This window comes from Silene latifolia, chromosome 3 (genome assembly GCF_048544455.1).
Source record: "Silene latifolia isolate original U9 population chromosome 3, ASM4854445v1, whole genome shotgun sequence".
In the NCBI taxonomy this organism is placed as follows: domain Eukaryota; kingdom Viridiplantae; phylum Streptophyta; class Magnoliopsida; order Caryophyllales; family Caryophyllaceae; genus Silene; species Silene latifolia.
The window spans coordinates 111,892,791-111,919,696 of NC_133528.1; positions in this window are offsets into that span (position 1 = coordinate 111,892,791).

Sequence of the window (26,906 nt, forward strand, 5' to 3'; positions counted from 1 at the left end):
ATCCAACATAACAAACATTCACAAACCCGTCACCTCCACCATTTCTCCAATCACCACACTTACAAATTTCAACACATACCCTTTCAACTATCAACTATTACCAACATGCATCTTCACATACATGTACATACAAAACCCAACTCTCATCACACTTCCCCCATGTTACCGGCTCGAGTTAATGAGGGCCAATTTGCGACTCTGGGATGTCTCCCGAGTCTTTGCGGTAGCTCCAAACAACTCTCCCCGGGTTCATTTTATTTAGACTCTCTAGGTTCATTAGATTCATTTGTTTAGGTGCCGGAATATTCGGCTCTGATACCACTTTGTAACACCCCCTCATACCAAGGTACCTTACCAGGACCACCGCCATGAAAATGTGTTACCATCTCGGTTGCCCGAGGTTAGTACATATCAAAAGCATCCGAACGAGCACATTTATTAAAAAATCTTGTAAAGTATAAAAGTTTACATCAACCAAATCCAAAAACTGATTCAACTAAATACAACTCCAATGTCTGACAATAAAAGAAATCAAACTAAGACTCAGACGGTGATACTATGACTGGTGATGACAATACTCCCATGACTGTCCCCAAGCTCATCACTAGCAATACCTGTCAAGCCTGCTCACCATCCCCGAATGGATCACCGCAGATTCCACAAACAACAACGGAGTCAGTATTACTCAATCAATATAAGACAAACAAACGAAGTAATCAACTGATCATCTTCCAATCCCAATCTTTCATTCTCACACCGTAACCGACTACACACCGAAGTGTGTAGCCCTGCCAGATTACCCATCGCAACAGGTAATCCTCGCCGCCAGTGGGTGACCGCAGCCGATCCCACCTAGTCCAGCTCCTCAACGAGCGACAAACAATCCCTGTCCCTTAATGTGCACATCCACTCCCGTGGCGGGTTCCACGGAGGGCGAACTAGGGTGTGAAGCCACTCCCGCAAGTGACTCCACCACAATCATAATCACACGACACCACAGTCATCACACACCTTCACATCAACATCACTACAACGATACCCTTACTCCGATTATCAACAGATAACAATAGTTACACAACAAACATGTCTTAACAATGAACAATAAACTGATTAAGGAAACCCTACCTTAGCAGTCAACAGTAGCACGAAACACGGACAATCAGAAAGGATCCTCTACAAAGTCTTCTCCTATACAATAATCACGTAACACGATTACACATTGTACAATCCCCCATATTCCCAATTCCATATATGTATACAGTAACCCCAAAGAATACAATTAACATAGAGATAGAACTTACCAATAGTAGAATGAGGAATTATACGCAAGAACTCCGAAGATTACACACACAACGATGCTATGGAATGATTAGGAAGTGATTAGGGAGAGATTAGGGTTAACGTAGAAATGATGAAGTTTGAAATGATCTTTTAGAAACTGATGCGGGATATAAAATAACCCTAAACATTCCCTAATCAAACCGTCAAAATACACCTCGCCAGACCGGATACTCGGTCGAGTAAAGTGTATACTCGGCCGAGTATCCTCTACTCGGTCGAGTATCCACTATACTCGGCCGAGTATTTATCGGCAGAACCGAAACAAACTATACCAACAGCACTACTCGGCCGAGTAGGCTCTACTCGGTCGAGTAGTCACTTAAGAAAATCCGTAGTATTACACAAACACCTCGTTATTACGCCATCTCCATATCCACCAACAAGTTATAGCGAAGAACATCGGCCAGTTTGCTTCACTAGTAATCACGCCATTACTTGCATTCCTTGCGACCCAATCAATAAACGAAGAATTATAAAACGAAGTGCTAAAGTAATCGATACCGACCAGATTCCAAATTTGTTTTAAGACGGGGCATGAGCGAGTAGCTTCCTCGATTCCATCATAGCGCGGGCAACTCGCATCATCACCCATATTCCTTATCACTCGGTTCACGTTCACCATTAACCTATCGTGTGCAGCTAGCCAAATGTGTAAGATTCATTAACCTCTTATTAGACACATCTAATAACTATTAAGTTTAGTTAAGTCATAAACTAACTAGATCTTATGCATGCATAACAATAAAATGCAAAGTAAGAAGAAAACCGATCTACTTACAATGAGGGCCGAAAGGTTATACTAATTGGACACCTTCCTAATTAGTCTTCTTTAAGAAAATTCTAGTGCCCCAATGGTGGGATCTACTCCTCAAGGATTTGTACCAAGATAATCACCCTTAATACAAGTACTAATTTGTTACTAGAAATTAGTATATGAGCCCTTAAAAATAACAACTAATATTATTATTTTCTACTTCTAGTAATGGTGGAATAATATTAGTGATTTTTGAGATTTTCTTTCTTATTAGTTCTGTGGGTCAATATCCGTATACTACCCTTCGAATTAAGGATTATAACGCAAAATATATATGTAGTTTATAGGCATAAAACGAAAAGCATGATGAAAACGACAAAGATATAGAATTAACCTTCGGTCCTAGTGCAAAAGGCAATGAGAGATCAAGTTAGATCTCCTCCTAATCGTTGCACCCAAGATGTCCGAGTAATGCCCTTGTGCTAGAGATAATCCCCTAATTGCCTTGCAATATCGAGGGGATTGTTTTGTGAGTTTGTGTTGGATGAGAGATCCGGAATTTCGGGAGGCACAATTCCCAAAACCCTAAATGTTTTTGTCAAAATGAATTAGGTTAGACAAGAGGAGAGAACTCCCCTTTTGTCTATGTGTGTCTCGGCCAAACCGAGTGAGAGGAGCCCATTTGGGCTTTTCATTTTCTCTTCACTTAAACTTGCGGTCCGGTCCATAGCTTACTAAATGTATACGACGCGGTTTCATTATAAACTGTTATCGGTTATCGGAAATTAAGGCATCAACTAATAATACGGGTTAGTTGAATTATTAATACATGTCCGACAAAACAGTATTGTATAATTATATTCAATACACATTTAATTAAATATAAAACGTTTATATTCAATTTTACGAATTAACTGATTAATTCGCCTTTAGCCCATGATATTTAATCCGTATTAAATATAAGATCTCAACATCATATTTTGACTAATTTATTAGTCAAATAACTCGAACTAACCGGTTAGTCAAATTTGGCATCTACATGATTTGTATTTTCATACCGTCACATTACTCAAGACGTATCCTATAGGTGTGACTTTTAGGGACCAGTTGATCACCGCCATCCGTATGACAATAACGTCAAACTTATCTAGCAAGCCAACCGTTATTGATAAACGTGGATCAAGCGATTATGATACAAAGTATACCCTTTGATCCTTTTAGAGGTTTATAAGTCCTTGCACTAATTGTTAAGGACACCAACCCCAACAAGCTCCCACTTGTCCGTACAAGTGTATGTGCAATGACGTTATCCGCACTAACTGGAGGACACAAGCTCCAACAAACTCCCACTTGTCCGTACAAGTGTATGTGCGATAACCGATTCTCATATTCATTTAAAATTTCTCCCACTCAATGTAAAACAATTTGCGGATCCGGATCCGCAAAGGTCGTATTTTACAATCGATCTGTATCAAGAGTGGTTTCCCCGACTAGAGAGTAACTTAAGTGATAAAACGAATCCGTATCCGAGCATGGCCATGCATTTCGATTCTGACTCCTCGAGTGGCCCCGAGAAATATCGAGTACCGATAAAGGCTGAATATTTCCTTCAACTCGAACTCCTTTCGATCTAAGCACAGCATGAAATGACCCAGAAAAAATCTACTTGGCCCCCTGTTACGGATGACCGTGAGAAAGAAACCAAAGTCACCCAAAATCTGCCTTAGTCTCAAGAGACAGTCGATAGTCAAAAGAATCGACTCTTAGGATCACCATGGAGGTCCTATCCACGACCGGGCACCGAATGTTATAAAACATTTAGGACTCCACGTCGATGTCACAATTGTGTCCTACGAGATATCCGTATAAATCGCCTCTGTGATTGGTCAGTCAACCTGTTGACTTATGGCTCGTTGAACCCACCATCAACCAACGTCACAAAATAATGCCCGAGTTATCAGCTCATGTGGGCAATTAAGGATGAATAATATAATGTTTGTTCGAGTTCACTTTGTGGTGTTCAAAATTGTCGTACAATTCCACATGAAAAACAAAATATATAAATATCAAAACGATGATGTCGTATAGAGTACACAAGAAAATGAATCTAATCCATAAAAGAGTACTACAACTCAGGAACACGTTTAATTCCCATGGAATTAACTTGCCCTTCATGCTTATCTTGTCGTAATGGTTTAGTGAGAGAATCTGCTAATTTAACATGTGTAGCAGTCTTTTCTATCACTACTTTCTTTTGCTCCACGTAATCTCGGATTAGATGAGCTTTCCGTTGTACATGTCTAGACGCGACATAGTACTCGGACTCGATCGTAGAATCTCTTTGTAACACTTTGTTTGGAACTCTTCCGGGTGATCGTAGCGCCATTAAGAGTAAAAACGAATCCAGGATCGAGATTTCGAGTCATCTCGATCCATAAGTTAATGCCCAATCTTTAGTCCTCCGTAGGTACTTAAGATTGTTCTTGACAGCCATCCAATGTGATTCACCTGGATCTTTGTTGGAATCGACTTGTCATACTCAATGCATATGTCACGTTCGGACGTGTGCATATCATGGCATACATGATTGACCCTATAGCCGAAGCATAAGGAATCCGTGTCATGCGCTCTTTCTCTTCCAGTGTCTCCGGTGCCGAGACTTGCTCAAATGCACCCCCGGAGCCATAGGAAGGAACCCTTCTTGGAGTTAGTCATCTTTGAATCTCTCTAGGACCGTGTCTATGTAAGACTCTGATCGAGAGATAACATCCGTCGTGATCTATCTCGATAGATACGGATGCCTAGAATTCTTTGTGCCTCTCCCGGATCTTTCATCTGGAAATGGTTTTTCAACCATACTTTCACCGAAGTTAAGAGAGGTATGTCATTCCCAATCAGAAGTATGTCGTCAACATACAATATTAAGAAGACAATCTTGCTCCCACTCGACTTGATATATAGACATGGTTCCTCGACCGATCGAGTAAATCCATTTTCTTTTATCACTTGGTCGAAGCGATGATTCCAACTCCTTGATGCTTGCTTAAGTCCATAAATGGAACGCTTAAGTTTGCATACTTTCTTAGGATGTACTGGATTGATTGAAACCTTCGGGTTGTACCATGTACAACTCTTCCTCCAAAAAAAAAACGTTTAAGAAGGCGGTTTTCACGTCCATTTGCCAAATTTCATAGTCATGAAAAACGGCAATCGCTAAGATAATCCGAATGGAACGCAGCATGACTACGGGTGCAAAAATCTCATCGTAGTGCAAACCTGGCACTTGGGTGAAACCTTTAGCAACTAGTCGTGCTTTGTAGATATCTTGTTGACCTTCCACAGAATGCTTTATCTTGTAAAGCCATTTGCATTGAAGGGGACGAACCTTAGCAGGTAAGTCAACAAGATCCCACACGTTGTTCTCATACATGGAGTCCATCTCGGATTGCATGGCATCAAGCCATAGCTTTGAGTCAGAACTAGTCATGACACCTTTATAGGTTGCGGGTTCACTACTCGTTAAGAGTAGAACGTCATCTATGTCATGTTCCTCGACCATACCGATGTATCGGTCCGGAGGAATAGAGACTCTTCCCGACCTCCTAGGTTCCTTCGGAATGTTAACGCAGCACTGGGATTGAAGGAATAGGTTCCTCCAATAGTTGCTCGGTATTTGGTTCTGGAACCTCCACAGTCGAAAGTTCTATCACTCTTTGCATTCTCGAGAAATTCCTTCTCCAAGAATGTCGCACTAGCCGCAACAAAAACACGTTGTTCGGTTGGCGAATAGAAGTAATGACCAAGGGTTCCTTTAGGATAACCTATAAAGAATGTCTTGACCGATCGCGGGCCGAGCTTATCCTCGTGTCTCCACTTGACATAAGCCTCGCAGCCCCAAACCCGTATAAAGGACAAGTTAGGGACCGTTCCCTTCCATAGTTCATATGGAGTCTTGTCAATGACTTTAGACGGACTTGGTTAAGTATTAGAGCGGCCGACAAAAGAGCATAACCCCATAATGAATCGGGTAAAACCGTGTGACTCATCATGGATCGAACCATATCAAGTAAGGTTCGATTTCTCCGTTCGGACACTCCATTCAATTGAGGTGTTCCGGTGGAGTTAAGCGTAGGGCAATCCCACAAGTCCTTAAGGTGTTGATCAAACTCGTGAGAAAGATACTCGCCACCACGATCTGAACGTAGTGTTTTAATCTTTCTACCTAATAGGTTCTGTACCCTATTTTGGTATTCCTTGAATTTCTCAAAGGATTCACTTTTGTGCTTCATTAAGTAAACATAGCCATATCTACTTAAATCGTCCGTGAAAGTGATGAAATACCTATAGCCTTCTCGTGCGGTGATTGACATAGGACCACATACATCCGTGTGTATGAGTCCTAATAGGTCGGCAGCGCGCATTCCAACACCTTTGAAGGAAATCCGAGTCATTTTACCGATGAGACATGATTCACACGTGCCAAATGATTGAAAATCAAAGGCCGAGATAGCTCCATGCTTGATGAGTTGTTTTACGCGTTTCTCATTAATGTGTCCCATACGGCAGTGCCATAGATACGTTTGATCTTTGTCACCAACCTTTAACCTTTTATTCATTACGTGTAATATATCGTGATCGATCTAAAACATAAATTCCATTCATGGAGACGCCTTGCCAAAAAATCATATCGTGTAATGAGAAAATGCAATTATTATTCTCTATTACAAATGAAAATTCAAGCTTGTAAAGTGCGTAAAACTGAAATAATGTTTTGGAAAGACCGGGTACATAATAGTAGTTATATTAAAATAACTCAAATCCGCTTGGTATTTGGATCACATATGTTCCCTTTGAGATGGCGGCTACTCTTGCTCCATTCCCAACACGCAGTCCACCTCACCCTTTACGTGGGGTTCGATGTTCGGAGCCCCCGCACATGATTACACAGATGAGAACCACAACAAGTATCAAGTACCCAAGTTCCGTAACTTGCGTGGTTAATCTCAATCATATGAATAAAAGTAGTAGAGGAAGAAGACATACCAACAGGTTTAACACGACCTGCCTTTAAGTCCTCATGGTATAATGGACATGTACGCCTCCAATGCCCAGTCTTGTGGCAATGGTGACACTCCATGTTACCATCCTTGCTCTTTGTCGCGCTTGATGAGTTGCTCGACTCACCAGGACCACTCTTACCCGAAACGACTTCTTGAACTTCGGTTTACCTCGCTAGGTTTGCTCGAGCTTTGCCCTTACCCTTCCCTTTGTTGGACACAACGAGAACATCCTGTTTCAAGCTCCCCCTTTGAACTTCATGTCCTTCTCGTGCCCGTACGAGAAGGAGTGCGATTCATGGGGAGTCTTCTTCAAATCATTCATATAGTAATTCGCTCTAAAGAGCGCAAAACCATCGTGGAGTGAATGAAGCATGCGGTCGATCATAATGTTCTCACTGATCTTACAATCAAAGGTCTCGACTTCTCGACATTCTCAATCATCTTTGAGAATGTGTGGGCTAACTGGTTGGCCCTTTCGAGTCTCGCATCAAAGAAGCGAGTGGTATGCTCATAGGTCACGATTCTCGGTGCTTTCGAGAATTCCTTAGTGAGCGTGGTGAAAATCTTGTTCGCACCATGGGCTATGAAGCGTTTCTGCAAATTGGATTCCATTGCAAAAATGAGTACGTTTTTAATCGCACCCGCTTCCATACGGAAATCATTAAACTTGGTGATTTCAAAGAGCTCTAGCCGTGGGACCTGGGTTTGCGGGAGGGGCTCTAATAAATATTTGAGCTTCCCATCGCCAGCGGCAGCATTCCGTAATGCCGCCTCCCGGTCCGCGAAGTTTGATCCATCATTCTTGATCGAGTAGACCGATTCATCCGATTCATGAAGATCCGAAGCCAGGACTCACGGTCCAATGTGGCACTTGGCATTGGGTTATCGGTAGAACCAGCCATTTGTTATTAGCAGTTTAAAAGTTCGTGATCTACACGGAAAAAGAAAGAAAAACAAAAACGAAATAAGCAACTCATCGAGGTGATTTAAGTCTATTAAAATACATTTTAATCGTGTAGACTCATTGCACTTGCATAATTGATCTCCCTCAAGAATGATACAAGTGATCCCAAGACTCAATTTCGGTAAATTGATAAGCTAGCTGTTTAGCTAATTCTTAGGAAGAACTCTTGGTCGATAGATTTCCGTAAATCCTATCTATAGTCCACCATAGTCACAGGATCGTACGAGTGACCATAGTGTTGAGATAAAATAGGTCAATCAGTTCCAACTTACCCGACGTAGAAGGGGTCATAGTATGCCTACCGACGAAGAAGGGACTCATTGGAGTTTGACCTATAAAGACCGTTCTCAATTTTTATTTATACGAGGAAGATCCCATCAACTTAATTATAATTCATTTTTAGTGAACGAATAACTAGCGTCTGCGTGAATGAATCAATTTAGGTGATGGCTTAAAATCGTGTGACATGAGAATGTCAATGAAAACTAACTCGTGACCTCTATATGTGTCAGTTTTCATGCAATAATTAGGTGGTTTGGTTTTTAGGCGGAATATGATGCATGTTATCGTTACGAAAAATAAATAAATGAATGCGATACGTAAATAAAATTCCTAGTGTGGCCTATCCTAGTAAAGAAAAACATAAAACAACTTTGGAATCCACTGTTGGACCCGAGAAGCTTGTCTTGATGTTCCATCTTGATCCATGTAGCGGGAGTGAGCATCCGGTCTCCAACTTTAGTCTTCTCAAAAATTACAATTTAAAATTTACAAATATAAACCTATTTACATTCTAAATAAAAACTGTAATTAAAAGAAATAAAATGGAGATACGAGATCTCAAAATACAACCAAGACCGTGTTCCATCATTACGGTAACACGTTCTACTAAGGCCACACTAAGTTACAACCGTTTGCAAAATAATTAAATACGTAATTAAAAGGCATTCAAAAACATCCAAAATTAACAATAACGATAAATAAAATGCATCAACTAAAAAAAAATTATTCGTGACATAATTCCGTAATTATGTTTAATTTTTATCCAAACCACCAAAGATAATTAAAATTACATGACAAAACCGCTTCAGTCAAGTTAATTTTAATCCGAGATAATCCGTTACAATAAATCATGTTAATGTAACTTTATTTTACGTGGGTGAACCGTTTCACTAATCAAGCGAGAGCATAAAAAAACGTTTTATGCATTAGAAAGGCCGAAAAAAAAAACAAAGAAATTTTTTTTTTTTTTTCTTCTCTGTACTGTACGTGAACAGTACCAGGGGCTAAAAAAAAAATTTTTTTTTTTATTTTAGCAGAAATGCCGAGAGCCTTTAAGGCCAAAAACAAAATTTACACGGCTCAAAACGTGAGCAACTAAAGATCAAAACAAAACGGTTTGATTAAAACACAATTGCAATTTACTCTAATCCGGATTAAAATAAAAAAAAACAATTGACATGTTCTTCACATTTTGTTGTAATTATCGATTAAAACAACAAATCGCTAAGAACAACACGAAAACAAGAGATGAATTCGTCACAAAACAACCGTGTAAACTGGACACGGTTCCCAATGCACAAAACAGGCCGTGACATATAGAAATGTCGAGACCAACATGCCACACGGTTTTATCAAAGTTTTATACAAAAATTATCGATTTGATAAATACCAATTGCGATATCACCTAATCCGTATAGAAATGAAATAGCAATTGATAGATCTTTAACACATTATATTGAATATCGATTACAAAATAATATGCAAAGATCAAATCAACAACAAGAACATAACATGGCACGAAAAACAAACAGCCGTGCAAAAAAATTGGAAAAACCGTGAAGAAAAAAAAAAGGTTCCAGCCGTGTGGAAATTGCTCCAAAAAAAATTATCGATCCATGTAAACAAGACACGGATCCCAAGACACAAAACCAACAAAAAAAACGCAGCAAAAAAAAATTTTTTGCCGAGCCAAAAAACAGTTTGTGCCGAGACAAAATTTAACCAAAATTCATCGTTTCAACAATCGTTTGATGAAAAACACATATAAAAAATTGCGTGGCCTCTCTCTGATACCACTTGTGGGTCAATATCCGTATACTACCCTTCGAATTAAGGATTATAACGCAAAATATTTATGTAGTTTATAGTCATAAAACGAAAAGCATGATGAAAACGACAAAGATATAGAATTAACCTTCGGTCCTAGTGCAAAAGGCAATGAGAGATCAAGTTAGATCTCCTCCTAATCGTTGCACCCAAGATGTCCGAGTAATGCCCTTGTGCTAGAGATAATCCCCTAATTGCCTTGCAATATCGAGGGGATTGTTTTGTGAGTTTGTGTTGGATGAGAGATCCGGAATTTCGGGAGGCACAATTCCCAAAACCCTAAATGTTTTTGTCAAAATGAATTAGGTTAGACAAGAGGAGAGAACTCCCCTTTTGTCTATGTGTGTCTCGGCCAAACCGAGTGAGAGGAGCCCATTTGGGCTTTTCATTTTCTCTTCACTTAAACTTGCGGTCCGGTCCATAGCTTACTAAATGTATACGACGCGGTTTCATTATAAACTGTTATCGGTTATCGGAAATTAAGGCATCAACTAATAATACGGGTTAGTTGAATTATTAATACATGTCCGACAAAACAGTATTGTATAATTATATTCAATACACATTTAATTAAATATAAAACGTTTATATTCAATTTTACGAATTAACTGATTAATTTGCCTTTAGCCCATGATATTTAATCCGTATTAAATATAAGATCTCAACATCATATTTTGACTAATTTATTAGTCAAATAACTCAGACTAACTGGTTAGTCAAATTTGGCATCTACATGACTGTATTTTCATACCGTCACATTACTCAAGACGTATCCTATAGGTGTGACTTTTAGGGACCAGTTGATCACCGCCATCTGTATGACAATAACGTCAAACTTATCTAGCAAGCCAACCGTTATTGATAAACGTGGATCAACTGATTATGATACAAAGTATACCCTTTGATCCTTTTAGAGGTTTATAAGTCCTTGCACTAACTGTTAAGGACACCAACCCCAACAAGTTCTTCACAAGATCTAGAGATAAAAATAAAAATTATCTATATAATTATTAGTAAGAATGAATGAATAAGAAAAAAAGAGAAAACTCTTCCTTTTCATATGGGTGGCCGGGTGGCATGGGTAGAAATGCCCTATCAAGGCTCAAGTTTGTTCTTCTCAAGATTTAGGCATGCGGTCCAATGATTAGTAAGGCATCATTATGTTCCCTCTAATTAATAGAACAAAACACAACCAACTCCCTACACACCCATTTACACGGCACACATGGACTTAATATGGTCTATTTTAAGTTTGTCAATTGTCAATTTGTATAGTGTGACATATTGGACATGTTACTAGACACGTTCCTTAATAATGCATTTTTAACTTATTAAAAATCATTAAACAAAATAAATCACATACAAAATTAACTAGTAATTCACAATTACAAGTACTTAAAATGGGTCATAGAATTATAAATCACAACAACTTGTATTTATAATAAACCATTCATTCTTATTTTAATTGTTTCATAAACAATAAATAAACCTAAGTAATAAAACAATTTAATTACTTAGTACGAATCTTATTTAATCGAATTACAATAAGATACGTATTCTTACTCATAAAATCATTCGTTCAATTTTAAGGAATTAATTAACTTGTATCAACATACAATTAATTAATTAATCAATTAAGAGTGTTACCCAAGAGGTATGACCTTAAGGGATCAACTGATCACCACCGTCATATGACAGTAATGTCAAACTCTAGTCAGCCAATCATTACAGATTAATGTGGATCAGTTGACAATAAAATATTTATTTCCCTCATGCATTCTTATTATGAGATTTAAACATATGATCTCATTATTGTCGAGGACACATACTCCAACAATCTCCCAATTGTCCGCGACAAGTGTGCATCACCAATTTTCTTGTCCTATTACTATCTCCCACTTCGTTGCATTTGGAATGGTCTGACTCTACGATCTTGGGAGGATGAGTCTCTTCATAATTGTCACGAAAGTTCTGGAATCTATCATTAAGAACTCGTACCGTCTCGGTATGCGTTCTTTTAGTATTTGAAAGAACGGTTTTAGATTCCTTTAGTTGCTGAGTTAGAGTCTCAATCTCCTTCTTTTGATCTGAGATCACGGCTTCTCTAGCCGTAGCCTTGGACTCAAGAAGCTCTTTGACTTTCCTCAATTCCAATGTTATAGCTTCACTAGCTATAACTTTGGCATGAAGATGCTTAATGTTGAGTTTCAGGTCTGAGGTTATAGCTTCATTAGCTATAACTTTAGACTCAAGAGCCTTCTTCTCAGCATTTGTCGTATCTGAAGTTGTAGCCATATTAGCTGTAACTTTAGATTTGAGCTTTTTGGCTTTTGCTTTAAGGAGGTGATTCTCTTCAGCAATATCGGGAATTTGTTCTTTCAAGTCTTTCAATTCCAACTCTTGTTCATGACACTTATCAAGAGATTGTTCAAAATATTCAATTAAAGCATTCTTAGGCAATTTCTTAACACTTTTCTTAAGTTCAAGATAACTTACCTCTTCTTCTTCTTCTGAATCGGAATCTCCTAGGAAACAGCAGTAGGAGTCCACGCTATCTTTATCATTGTCTGAGAAGAGGTTAAGACTAACGTTGCTTAGACATAGGTTAGCAACTTCTTCTTCTTCTGATGCTTCGTCGTCCTCAGGGTCGAGATCTCCCCAGCATGATGCCATCATCACTCGCTTGAATTCCTTCTTGGTCTTCTCACATTTTGCTTTGTGTTTAATTTTCTTCCATGTGGGACAATCCTTAATCATATGACTGGATTCTCCACACTTAAAGCATCCTCTATTAGAAAACGTATTCTTTGACTCAGAAGTTTTCTTATTAGAGAACTTGTTGTTATTGTTGTTGAACGATTTTGCTTGCTTATTTCTGAAGATGCGTTTGTTAAATCGTTTAGCAAACAAGACCGTTTTGTCCTCTATTTCAATATCTTCTTCTTCCTTAGTAGAAGCTTGTAGAGCCATGCTCTTATTGTTACTGGTCTCGGCCCCATTGTCTTCCAAGACGAGTTCATGAGCCATGAGAGCACCAATAAGTTCTGCATAAGGAAGAGAAGTGAGATCTCTGACTTCTTCCATAACCGTGACCTTGGGACGCCATTTCTTGGTTAGACTCCTAAGTACTTTTCTAGCAATATCCTCGGAGTCAAAAGTTTTACCAAGATTTTTGAGCTCATTGACTATAGTAGAAAATCGTGCTGACATGCTATCAAGTGATTCATTCTTTTCCATTCTAAAAAGTTCATATTTTTGAATCAGCAGGTCAATGCGATATTTCCTTACAGCCGACGTTCCTTCACAGGCCAACTCAAGACCATCCCATATTTCCTTGGCCGAAGTGCAAGAGGAAAAACGATCGAATTCAGTCGATGTCATGCCGTTTTGTAACAGGCATATCGCTTTCGAGTTTTTTTCTCAGCCTTCTTGTAATCAGCCTCAATATAGTCTTCTTCCTTTTTCTCATAGGTAGTGCCTTCCGAAGATGCAACCAAAATTTTGTTTGGTCCATTCTTGATGATCGTCCAGCACTCTCAATCATGTCCTTTTATATAGTGTATCATCGTTTTTCCAAAGTCCATAATTCTTCCCATCAAAGACGGGACACTTAAGATACTTGGAATCCATTTCACACGTATAAGGCAGCGGAATAAAAATAAAATAAAAAGATAGACGGATCTAGCCTCTTTGCGGTTAGGCAATCAAGAGCACGAGGCTCTGATAACAATTGAAGGGTCTATCACACCCGAAATACTCGAGAAGGGGGGGGGGGGTGAATTGAGTATTTAAAAACTTATACCCACTTTTTATTTTATATCAAGGTAATTAATTACTTAAAGTTTATTGATTAAACTTTAACTAATTAAATAAGTGATTATGAACTTAATGAAATGAACGAAAAGAAAAACTGCAAGGACACACGATATTTGTGTTGGAGCTTGTGTCCTCCACAAATTAGTGTGATAACATTTGTAAATTTCTTACAGGTTCACAAGGTTATACTTCGTATATTTAATCAGTTGATTAACGTTTATCTAATAACGGTTGGCTTGCTAGAAAGTTTGACGTTATTATCATGTTGGAGTTTGTGTCCTCCACAAATTAGTGTGATAACATTTGTAAATCTCTTACAGGTTCACAAGGGTATACTTCGTATATTTAATCAGTTGATTAACGTTTACCTAATAACGGTTGGCTTGCTAGAAAGTTTGACGTTATTATCATACAGATGGCGGTGATCAACTGGTCCCTAAAGGTCACACCTATAGGATGTGTTTGAGAAATGTGGTTATAGAAATATAATCACATTGATGCCCAAAATGACTAAAAAGTTAGTCGATGTGTTGATGAGATAATTATTTAATGAAAATTAAATAATATTAAGTTGAGACGAATTAACTGTCAATTCGTAAATTAAATATAATAAGTTATATTTAATTAAATATATATAATGTTAGCTTGGACGAATTAATCTGTTAATTCGTAATTAAATATAATCAGTTCTATTTAATATCAACAAGTTGAATGTGTCATAGTGGTAATAGTGAGGGTACACAAGCCAAGAGGTCATGGGTTTGATCCTCACTAGATGACAATTTAACACACTTTATATATTTTTGGAAAGACCAAAAATAAGGAGAATTTTACTCCTTATTTCGGTTAGCTTGGACGAAAATTAGGAGAATTTTATCTTTCCTAATTGACTCTAAATTTCGGTCTGTATAAAAGGAAAGGTAGAGAATTATTTCTACCCTAATGCTTTTTCTTGACCTAGCCTCCTCTCTCTCATCACAAGAAACACAAAAACAACTAAATTTTACAGAAAATTTTAGATCGATTTCTAGCATAATCAAAGGGAATATCTCAGATCGTCTTGAGTGCAACTAATAGGCGAATATCAATTTTGATATTGTTCTTAGGCCATATTTGCTAGGACCGAAGGTTATTTCTGAATCTTTTACTTTTGTTTATGTATTTTATTTTATGACCTTAGATCATCTTTGTTAAATCGTTATAATCCTTCTAAATTAAGGGAAGTATACAGATTATTTCCCACAAGTGGTATCAGAGCTTTAGGCTACGATTTTAATTTTGATGATTTTCATAAAATTTGTATGTGAACAATAGGATTTTCGAGAAAAAAAAATTAGAGTTTCGAATTTTTATGGTTCGAAAAATTTTTTTGTGCCGTTTTTCCTGCCGTTTTTTTTCTTTTAGTTTGATGATATTTTTCCATTTTATTTTTCATATTATAGTTTATAATCAGTTAAAATTATCATATGAAGAATTGGTAGTTTTTGATTTAATGCAGATTAAGTTAAAATTAAATGGAATCGTCATGTTTATGATAAAAAGATTGTTTTTGCTATATAGTTTTTGGCATATGAATTAATCATGTTTATTGTTTCATATGCTAATCATGTTCTAATAGCAAAAGTAAACAATTTAGTCATCAAATCTTGTTTTAGGGCATATTGCCGCAAAAGAAAAGAAAAAAAGGGGGTCGATTTTAGGGTTTGCCGAAAAAAAAAAAATTTGTTTTTGTTTTTGGTAAACCGAGAATGAGAAAGAAAAAAAAAGTTTTGTTTTCTTGGTTTTTTTTTGCCATATTGCCGAAAGAAAATTTATGGAAAGTTTTTTTTGGGTTACCTAATTGCCGAAAAGAAAGAAAACAAAAGGTAATTGGCTGTTTTTTTATTTCGGCCGTGATATAAAAATAAAAAATAAAAAAAAATTTGTTTTTATTTTTTTGCCGAGACAAAATAAAAAGGGGAATTTTGTTTTTTTATTTTGGCCAATTAGTTATTGTGAATCGGTTCACAATTTACAGATACCGAGTTATTTTAAAGCGGTTTAAAATTTAGACGGATAGAATTCATATTACAAGTTTAATATGGATTAATATGAAATTAATGTGATTAAATTGCGGAATTGTCACTTAATTTAATTTAAAAAGGTGGTTTGGATAAATTAATCAACAAAATTAATGTATTGTTATGTATGTTTAATTTATTTTAGTTGATGCTTTTAATTTTGTTGAATGAATCGGATGAATGAATTTTATTTACGTATTTATTTTTTGCAATCGGTTGTAATTTGTAATACTTAGTGTGGCCTTAGTCAAATTATGTTTTCGTAATGAAGGAAACATGATTTCTTATGTAATTATGAGATCTCGAATCTTCTTTATTTTAGTTTTGGGTTTTTGAAATTAGAATGTAATTAATAGGTCAATTATGTAATTTTATTTATTGTAATTTCAAAGAAGACTAAAGATGGAGATTGAAGCTCACTCCCGCTACATGGATCAAGATGGAACATCAAGACAAGCTTCTCGAGTCCAAGGAGGATTCCAAACTTGTATTTATTGTTCATTTTGATAGGATTGGCCACACTAGGATTTTTACTGTTTTTACGTTTTTTTCATTCTTATTGCTTTTCATTCACATGTTAGTTTATGCATCATTTTCCGCCTAAAACCAAACCACCTACTACTAAAATGCATGAAAATTGACTCATATAGGTTGTATGTTAGTTTTCATGGACATGCAGATGTCACAGACTTTAAGCCATCACTTTAGTTTAATCATTCTCGCATGCTAGATTATAATTCACTTAAAATGAATTTAAATAAAGTTGATGGGATCATCCTCTAAAACGGAAATTGAGATTAGTCTTTATAAGGGCAAACATCTATGAATCCCTTCTTCGTCGGTAGGCCTAATATGACCCCTTCTACGTTGGGTAAGTAGTTGTGTTGACTTAGTTTACCTTAACATCATAGTTCGAAGAGTTTCTCGTGATTGTGATGGACTAAAGATAGAATTTACAGAAATTTATCGACCAAGAATTCTAACGGTAGAATTAGCTAAAAGGTTAGCTTATCAATTTACAGAGAATTGAGTCTTGGGGTCATTTATATAATTCTTGAGGGAGGTCAATTGTATAAATGTTTTTGAGTCTTCGCGTTATGACATTAGTTCATTAGACTTAAAATTAAAACGATGCACATGCTTATTATTTTATTCTTCTTTCGCAGTGTAGAACACGTTTATTATCAATATCTTTGTTACAACAAATGGTGGAAATAACGCAATCCCAATGCCTAGTGCCACACTAGATCGTTCATCCTGGCTAAAAATGTTCATGGACCAAATGAATCGGTCCACTCGATCGAAGAATGATGGGTCCAATTTTTTGGATCGGGAGGCGGCACTACGTAATGTCTGCTATCGCGACGGTAAGCTCAGGTATTTAACTGAGCCAATACCGGTTAACCCAGGCCCAAATGCAGGAGTCAACGAGTCACTCGCTTATAGTGATTTCGTTATGGAAGCGGGTGCAATAAAGAACGTACTCATCTTTGCAATGGAAACCAATTTGCAGAGACGCTTCATTGCCCAAGGTGCAAACAAGATTTTCACCACGCTCACTAATGAGTTCTCAAAGGCACCGATAATCATCACATATGAGCATACCTGTCGCTTCTTTGATGCGAAACTCCAGAAGGGCAAACCGGTTAGCCCACACATTCTTCACATGATTGAGAATGTCGAGAAGCTGGAGGCACTGAATTTTAAAATCAGTGAGAGCATTGTCATTGACCGAATGCTTCATTCTCTTCACGATGGTTTTGCCCTTTTCAAGGCGAACTACTACATGAATGACTTGAAAAAGAGTCCTCATGAGCTACACTCCCTTCTCCAACAGACCGAGAAGGATATGAAATTGAGTGGGAGCATGAAGCAGGATGTTCTCACAATTTACAACAAAGGTAAAGGTAAGGGCAAGGCTCATGGCGACCTAGCTGTAGGTAAGCCAAAGTTTAAGAAGCCAGAAAAAGAAGAGTGCGCCTGGTGAGACTAGTGGCTCACGGGGCAAGACAAAGAGCAAGGGCGGTGACATAGAGTGCCACCATTGTCACAAGATGGACATTGGAGGAGGAACTGTCCCGTCTACCGTGAGGACATCAAGGAGGCGCGTCGTTCTGTTGGTATGTCATCTTATATTCATATGATTGAGATTAACCATGCAAGTTTCGGAACTTGGGTACTAGATACTGGTTGTGGTTCTCATCTGTGTAATCATTTGCTGGGCCTAAAGAACATCATACCTCTCGAAAAAGGTGATGTGGACCTGCGAGTCGGGAATGGAGCACGAGTTGCTGCTGCCTCGAAGGGAACATATGTAATCCAACTCCCTAGTGGTTTTGAGTTATCTTTAAATAACTGTTACTATGTACCCAGTTTATCTAAAAATATTATTTCAGTTTCCGTACTTGCTAAAGACGGTTTTACATTTTTAATAAAGGATAATAGTTGTATTTTCTCTTTTAATGAAATGATTTATGGCAAAGCAGTTTCCATGAATGGAATTTATATCTTAGATCAAACCACGGAAGTATTATACATGAATAATAAGAAATTAAAGGTTGGTGACAAAGATCAAACCTAACTATGGCATTGTCGAATGGGACACATAAATGAGAAACGCGTAAAGAAACTCGTTGATAATGGGACTATTCCCGCATTCGTATTTTCTGCATATGGCACGTGTGAATCATGTCTCATTAGCAAGATGACTCGAATTTCCTTCAAAGGTGTTGGAATGCGCACTAGTGACCTATTTGGACTCATACATACGGACGTATGTGGACCTATGTCAATTACCGCTAGAGATGGCTATAGATATTTTATCACTTTCACGGACGATTTGAGTAGATACGGACATGTCTACTTAATGAAGCATAAAAGTGAGTCCTTTGAGAAATTAAAGGAATACCAGAATAGGGTACAGAACCAACTGGGTAGAAAGATTAAAGCACTCCGTTCGGATCGGGGTGGCGAATATCTTTCAAATGAGTTTGATCAACACCTGAAAGACTGTGGAATCGCTCTACAATTAACTCCACCTGGAACACCTCAAGTAAATGGTGTGTCCGAACAGAGAAATCGAACCTTACTTGATATGGTTCGATCCATGATGTGTCACACAGTAGTGCCTGAATCATTATGGGGTTATGCTCTTTTGTCAGCCGCTCTTATACTTAACCGAAGTCCGTCTAAAGTTGTCGACAAGACTCCATATGAAATGTGGAAGGGAACGGTACCTAACTTGTCCTTTATTCGGGTTTGGGGCTGCGAGGCTTATGTCAAGTGGAGACACGAGGATAAGCTCGGCCCGCGATTGGTCAAGACATACTTTATAGGTTATCCAAATAGGAACATTTGGTCATTACTTCTATTCGCCAACCGAACATCGAGTTTTTGTTGCGGCTAGTGCGACGTTCTTAGAGAAAGAATTTCTCGAGAAAAAGTCGAGTAATAGAACCTTCGAGCTGTCGGAGATTCCAGAACCAACAACCGAGGAACAAATGTAGGAAGTTGTACCTCCAACTGATGATACGGTTAATATTCCTGAGGAACCTAGGAGATCGGGTAGAGACTCTCATCCTCCGGACAGATACATTGGTATGGTCGAGGAGAATGATGTTTTACTTCTAAAAAGTAATGAACCCGCAACCTATAAAGGTGCTATGGCCTGTTCCGACTCAAAGCTATGGCTCGAAGCCATGCAATCCGAGATGGACTCCATGTATGAGAATAACGTATGGGATCTAGTTGATTTACCTAATAAGGTAAAACCTCTACAGTGCAAATGGCTTTACAAAATAAAGCGTTCTATAGACGCGCAACCAGATATCTATAAGGCACGACTTGTGGCAAAAGGTTTCACTCAAGTGCAAGGATTGCATTATGATGAGATTTTTGCACCTGTAGTCATGCTACGTTCCATTCGGATAATCTTAGCGATTGCCGCATTTCATGATTATGAGATTTGGCAAATGGATGTGAAAACCGCCTTCTTAAACGGTTATTTGGAGGAAGAGTTGTACATGGTGCAACCCGAAGGTTTCATAGATCCTGAGCACCCTAAAAAGTATGCAAGCTTAAGCATTCCATTTACGGACTTAAGCAAGCTTCTCGGAGTTGGAATCATCGTTTCGACCAAGTGATAAAAGAGTATGGTTTCACTCGATCGGTCGAAGAACCATGCTTATATATCAAGTCGAGTGGGAGCAAGATTGTATTCTTGATATTGTATGTCGATGACATACTCTTGATTGGGAATGACATTCCTCTCCTTTTTTCGGTTAAAGAATGGTTGAAGAACCATTTCCAGATGAAATATCTGGGTGAGGCATAGCGTATTTTGGGAATCCGTATCTACCGAGATAGATCACGACGGACGTTATCACTTAGTCAGGAGTCTTATCTAGATAAGGTTCTTGAGAGGTTCAGCATGACCAACTCCAAGAAGGGGAACCTCCCTATGACGACTGGGATGCAGTTGAGCAAGTCTCGGTCACCCACGACGCCTGAAGGTATTGAGCGCATGAGTCATGTTCCTTATGCTTCTGCAATAGGATCGATCATGTATGCCATGATATGCACACGTCCAGACATGGCATATGCATTGAGTATGACGAGTCGGTACCAAAAGACTCCAGGTGAAACACACTGGATAGCAGTCAAAAATATCCTCAAGTACCTACGGAGGACTAAGGATTGGGTATTGACTTATGGAGGCGTTACTAAGCTATGCGCAACCGGTTACGCAGATGCTAGCTTCCAAACGGATCGAGATGATTCAAAATCTCAATCCGGGTGTCTTCACTCTTAATGGTGCTGCGGTCAGCTGGAAGAGTTCCAAACAGAGTGTTGTAGCAGATTCTACTACTGAATCCGAGTACTATGCCGCTTCGGAGGCAGCAAAGGAAGCGATATGGATGCGTCAATTCTTACAAGGGCTTTCGATAGTTCCTAGTTCGAATGACCCGATCACCATTTATTGTGACAATAGAGGTGCCATCTTCCAGGCTAAGGAGCCAAAGTCTAGCAACAAATCTAGACATGTACTTCGGAAGGCTCACCTGATCCGTGATTACGTGGAGCAAGAAGAGATAGTGATTGACAAGATTGCGACGGATGATAACATCGCAGATCCTCTCACCAAACCGTTGAATTATGATAAGCATGTAGGGCATGTTAATTCCATGGGAATTAAACATGTTCCTAAGTTGTAGTACTTGATTATGGATTTGATACATTATCTTTTTCATATATTATTTATAACTTCATCGTTTTATATATATAATATTTTATTTTTCATGTGGATTGTACTGACAACATTGAACGCCACAAAGTGGACTGAATTACATTATATTTGTTTTGGTCCGTAATCGCCAATGTGAGCTGATAACTCCGGCTATTATATTGTGCAGTCGATTGATGGTGGGTTCAACGAGCCATAAGTCAAACGGTTGGTGATCGATCACGATACGAGATTATGACGATACCTCGTAGGACAACTTTTTGTGACAACGTAATGGAGTCCTAAATGTTTAATAACATTCGGTGCCATGTCGTGGATAGGACATCCATTGTGTTCCTAGAGTCGATTCTTTTGACTATCAACTGTCTCTTGAGATTAAGCCAGTTTTTGGGTGACTTTGGTTTCTTTCTCACGGTCTCACCACCGAATCGGGGCTAAGTAGATTTTTTCGGGTCATTTCATACCGTGCTTACATCTGCAGGATTCGAGTTGAGGAAAATATCCAACCCTTATCAGGTATAGTTATTTCTCAGGGCCACTAGAGGAGTTGTAACTGAAATGCATGGCCATGCTCGAATGTTGATTCGTTTATCAGTTAAGTTACTCTCTAGTCGGGAAAACCACTCTTGATACTGATCGATTTTAAAATACGACCTTTGTGAATTCGGATTTGCAAATTGTTTTACATTGAGTGGGAGAAATTTTAAAGGATATGAGAATCGGTTATCGCACATACACTTGTGAGGACAAGTGGGAGTTTGTTGGAGCTTGTGTCCTCCACGAATTAGTGTGATAACATTTGTAAATCTCTTACAGGTTCACAAGGGTATACTTCGTATATTTAATCAGTTGATTAACATTTACCTAATAACGGTTGGCTTGCTAGAAAGTTTGACGTTATTATCATACAGATGGAGGTGATCAACTGGTCCCTAAAGGTCACACCTATAGGATGTGTTTGAGAAATGTGGTTATAGAAATATAATCACATTGATGCCCAAAATGACTAAAAAGTTAGTCGATGTGTTGATGAGATAATTATTTAATGAAAATTAAATAATATTAAGTTGAGACGAATTAACTGTCAATTCGTAAATTAAATATAATAAGTTATATTTAATTAAATATATATAATGTTAGCATGGACGAATTAATCTATTAATTCGTAATTAAATATAATCAGTTCTATTTAATATCAACAAGTTGAATGTGTCATAGTGGTAATAGTGAGGGTACACAAGCCAAGAGGTCATGGGTTCGATCCTCACTAGATGACAATTTAACACACTTTATATATTTTTGGAAAGACCAAAAATAAGGAGAATTTTACTCCTTATTTCGGTTAGCTTGGACGAAAATTAGGAGAATTTTATCTTTCCTAATTGACTCTAAATTTCGGTCTGTATAAAAGGAAAGGTAGAGAATTATTTCTACCCTAATGCTTTTTCTTGACCTAGCCTCCTCTCTCTCATCACAAGAAACACAAAAACAACTAAATTTTACAGAAAATTTTAGATCGATTTCTAGCATAATCAAAGGGAATATCTCAGATCGTCTTGGGTGCAACTAATAGGCGAATATCAATTTTGATATTGTTCTTAGGCCATATTTGCTAGGACCGAAGGTTATTTCTGAATCTTTTACTTTTGTTTATGTATTTTATTTTATGACCTTAGATCATCTTTGTTAAATCGTTATAATCCTTCTAAATTAAGGAAAGTATACAGATTATTTCCCACATATCATACAGAATGCGGTGGTCAACTGGTCCCTAAAGGTCACACCTATAGGATGTGTTTGAGAAATGTGGTTATAGAAATATAATCATATTGATGCCCAATATGACTAAAAAGTTAGTCAATGTGTTGATGAGATAATTATTTAATGAAAATTAAATAATATTAGTTGAGACGAATTAACTGTCAATTCGTAAATTAAATATAATAAGTTATATTTAATTAAATGTATAATGTTAGCTTGGACGAATTAATCTGTTAATTCGTAATTAAATATAATCAGTTATATTTAATATCAACAAGATGAATGTGTCATAGTGGTAATAGTGAGGGTACACAAACCAAGAGGTCTTGGGTTCGATCCTCACTAGATGACAATTCAACACATATTATATATTTTTGGAAAGACCAAAAATAAGGAGAATATACTCCTTATTTCGGTCAGTTTGGCCGAAAATTAGGAAGGATTTTTCTTTTCCTAATTGACTCCAAATTTCGGTCTGTATAAAAAAAAGGGAGAGAATTATTTCTACCCTAATGCTTTTTCTTGACCTTGCCTCTTCTCTCTCATCAGAAAAACACAAAAACAACTAAATTTTACAGAAAATTTTAGATCGATTTCTAGCATAATCAAGGGGCATATCTCATATCGTCTTGGGTGCAACTAATAGGTGAATATCAATTTTGATATTGTTCTTAGGCCAATTTTGCTAGGACCGAAGGTTAATTCTAAATCCTTTATACTTTGTTTATGTATTTTGTTTATGACCATTGATCATCATTGTTAAACTCGTTATAATCCTTCTAGTTTAAGGGAAGTATACAGATTATTTCCCACAAGTGGTATCAGAGCCAAGGCCACGAATTTTAATTTTGATGATTTTCATAAAAATTGTATGTAAACTTTTAGGGTTTCCGGAAAAAAAATTAGGGCACGGCTGTTTTTTTAATGCCGATTGAAAAAAAAAATGTTTGCAGCCGGTGTTTGTTCTTTTTGATGCGAGATTTCCTTTTTTTATTGTTCATAATGTTGTTTTAATCAGTTAAAATTATCATATGAAGAATTGGTAGATGTTTGATTTGATGCAGATTAAGTTAAAACATAAATGGAATCGTCATGTTTGATTTAATGCAGATTAAGTTGAAATTAAAAAGGCATTAGGGTACTAATTTAAAAACCGTGAATTTTTTGTTTTTTTTTTTTTGCTGTTTCTGTACTGTTCACGGATGAACAGTATTAAAAAAAAAAAATTGCTATTCTTTTTCCTCTCGGTTTTTCTAAGAAAAACCGATTAAAGTTTTTTGCGGTTGTTTTGTTTATGCCGTTTTGGAAAAGCATCCGAAAAAAAAAAATTTGTTGTTACTGTTCAAGTGTTACTGTTCACAGGGGACAGAATTTAAAAAAAAAAAAAATTTGTTTCGGTTTTTACAGATAAAACCGTGTATAAAATAAGAAACATGCTTGTTTTGTTTTTTCTTTGTTTATGCCGAGACCAAATAAAAAAAAAGGATTTTGTTTTTGTTTTGATTTTGGCCAATTATTTATTGTGAAGCGGTTCATAATTAAAAGATACCGAATTATTTTAAAGCAGTTTAAAATTTTGACGGATTGAATTCATATTACAAGTTTAATATGGATTAAGAATGAAATTAATGTGATTAATTGAGGATTTGTCACTTAATTTGATTTAAATAGGTGGTTTGGATAAATTAATCAACATAATTTAGGAATTGTGTCATGTATGTTTAATTTATTTTTAGTTGATGCATTTTAATTTTGTTGAATGAATCGATTGAATGAATTTTATTTACGTATTTTTGCAATGGGTTGTAATTTATAATACTTAGTGTGACCTTAGTCAAATTATGTTTTCGTAATGAAGGAAACATGATTTTTTATGTAATTATGAGATCTCGAAGCTCCTTTATTTTTCTTTAGTTTTTGGGTTTTGAAATTAGAATGTAATAAATAGGTTTATTATGTAAATTTTATTTATTGTAATTTTCAAAAGAAGACAAAAGATGGAGATTGGAGCTCACTCCCGCTACATGGATCAAGATGGAACATCAAGACAAGCTTCTCGGGTCCAAGGAGGATTCCAAACTTGTATTTATTGTTCATTTTGATAGGATAGGCCACACTAGGACTTTTACTGTTTTTACGTTTTTCATTCTTATTGTTTTTCATTCACATGTTAGTTTATGCATCATATTTCGCCTAAAACCAAACCACCTACTAATAAAATGCATGAAAATTGACTCATATAGGTTGTATGTTGGTTTTCATAGACATACAGATGTCACATGTTTTTAAGCCATCACCTTAGTTTATTCATTCACGCATGTTATATATTAGTTCACTTAAAACGAATTAAAATAAAGTTGATGGGATCTTCTTCTAAAACGGGATTTGAGATTAGTCTTTATAAGGGCAAACAACTATGAATCCCTTCTTCGTCGGTAGGCATAATATGACCCCTTCCACGTTGGGTAAGTAGTTGTGTCGACTTAGTTTATCTCAACATTATAGTCCGAAGAGTTTCTCGTGATTATGATGGACTAAAAGATAGAATTTTCAGAAATTTATCGACCAAGAATTCTAACGGTAGAATTAGCTAAAAGGTTAGCTTATCAATTTACTGAGAATTGAGTCTTGGGATCATTTATATAATTCTTGAGGGAGGTCAATTGTATAAATGCTTGAGTCTTCGCGTTATGACATTTGTTCATTAGACTTAAAATCAAAACTATGCACATGCTTATTATTTTAATTCTTCTTTCGCAGTGTAGAACACAATTATTTTTCATAATACTGTTACAACGAAATGGCTGGAAATAACGCAATCCCAATGCCTAGTGCCACACTTGATCGCGCGTCCTGGGTTAAAATGTTTATGGACCAGATGAATCAGTTCACACGTCTGAAAAACGACGGGTCCAACTTTGCGGTCTGGGAGGCGGCACTACGGAATGCTGACATTGCTGATGGTAAGCTCAAGTACTTAATTGAGCCAATACCAGTCAACCCAGGCCCCAATGCAAAAGTCAACGAGTCACTCGCTTATAGTGACTTCGTTATGGAAGCGGGTGCAATAAAGAACGTACTCATCTTTGCAATGGAAACCAATTTGCAGAGACGCTTCATTGCCCAAGGTGCAAACAAGATTTTCACCACGCTTACTAACGATTTCTCAAAAGCACCGAGAATCGTTACATATGAGCATACCTGTCGCTTCTTTGATGCGAAACTCCAAAAGGGCCAACCGGTTAGCCCACACATTCTTCACATGATTGAGAATGTCGAAAAGCTGGAGGCACTTAATTGCAAAATCAGTGAGAGCATTGTCATTGACCGAATGCTTCATTCTCTTTATGATGGTTTTGCCCTTTTCAGGGCGAACAACTACATGAATGACTTGAAAAAGAGTCCTAATGAGCTACACTCCCTTCTCGTACAGACCGAGAAGGATATGAAATTGAGTGGGAGCATGAAGCAGGATGTTCTCACGATTTCCAACAAGGGTAAAGGTAAGGGCAAGGCTCATGGCGACCTAGCTGTAGGTAAGCCAAAGTTGTTAAAAAAGCCAGGAAATGGTAAGAGTGGCCCCGGTGAGACTAGTGGCTCACAGGGCAAGGCAAAGAGCAAGGGCGGTGACATTGAGTGCCACCATTGTCACAAGACTGGACATTGGAGGAGGAACTGTCCCGTCTACCGTGAGGACATCAAAGCAGGCCGGGTCGTTCCTGTTGGTATGTCATCTTATATTCATATGATTGAGATTAACCATGCAAGTTTCGGAACTTGGGTAATTGATACTGGTTGT